The sequence below is a fragment of the Alligator sinensis genome, unplaced genomic scaffold (assembly GCF_000455745.1).
Source record: "Alligator sinensis unplaced genomic scaffold, ASM45574v1 scaffold1531_1, whole genome shotgun sequence".
Taxonomy (NCBI): Eukaryota; Metazoa; Chordata; order Crocodylia; family Alligatoridae; genus Alligator; species Alligator sinensis.
In genome coordinates, this window is record NW_005843164.1 from 289,783 (window position 1) to 290,660 (window position 878).

The 878-nt window shown below is 58.5% G+C and overlaps 1 protein-coding gene across 1 annotated transcript in view; it reads left to right on the plus strand.

The window, feature by feature from the left end:
* PHKG2 (phosphorylase kinase catalytic subunit gamma 2) overlaps positions 1–878 on the plus strand; it is an 8,693-nt gene that overhangs the window by 6,002 nt on the left and 1,813 nt on the right. The gene's annotated exons all lie outside the window — the stretch shown is intronic.

Consider the following 878-nt stretch of genomic DNA (forward strand, 5'->3'; position numbering starts at 1 on the left):
CATGTGCCCGAAGGGCTCAGTCTGGTTCTGATTCCCCCCCCCCCAACCTGCAGAATGGATTGGTCCTGCCTTGATGTCACTTTGCCCCCCAGTACAGATAGGCTTGGTCTGTCCCTGATCTGCCCCTTCCAGTGCAGAGTGGTTGAGCCCTGTTCCAACCCCACCCCTGCATTTATAGAATGGATTAGTCCCACCCTAAGCCGCTGCCCTTTCCCTGCCCCATGAGAAGTGGGGTGGCTTTACACTGATCCACCCCACAGTGGGTTGGCCCTGCCCTTGCTCATCTCATTCCCCCTCCTCCAAAATGAATTGGGTCTTCCCTGGGTCCCATCCACAATGGATCAGCCCAACCCTGGATCCCTCCTCCCGACCTGCCCCCCGGGGATTGGCCTAACCTTGTCTCTGCAGCCCCTTTTCCCATTCTGTGTGGTTCAGTCCAGCATTTCCCCTGTTATGTCCCAGCCCAGTGGGTCAGTCCAATTTGGATCCCCCCCTCCCCCCACTCCCAGCTCTATGGATTGGTCCCCATCTCCCCCAGAACGGATTGGGCCCCCCACACACCATGTCCCATCCACAATGGATCAGGCCATCTCTTCACCCCTCCCGTCCAATCCCCAATGGATTAGTCCAGCCACGAAACACCCCCCCCTATGTCTCAACCCAATGGATTGGTCTCCATCCCACCCTCAGATGGGATCAGGACCACCCCACCCCAAGTCCCAACCACAATGGATCAGCCCAGGCCTGGACCCCTTTCCTGCACCACCCCATGTCTCATCCCCAATGGATCAGCCCAAGCTTGACCCCCCTCTCCCCCACCAATGTCCCAAACCCCATGAATTGGTCCCTATTCTCCCCCCCACCATGGATCAGGACCC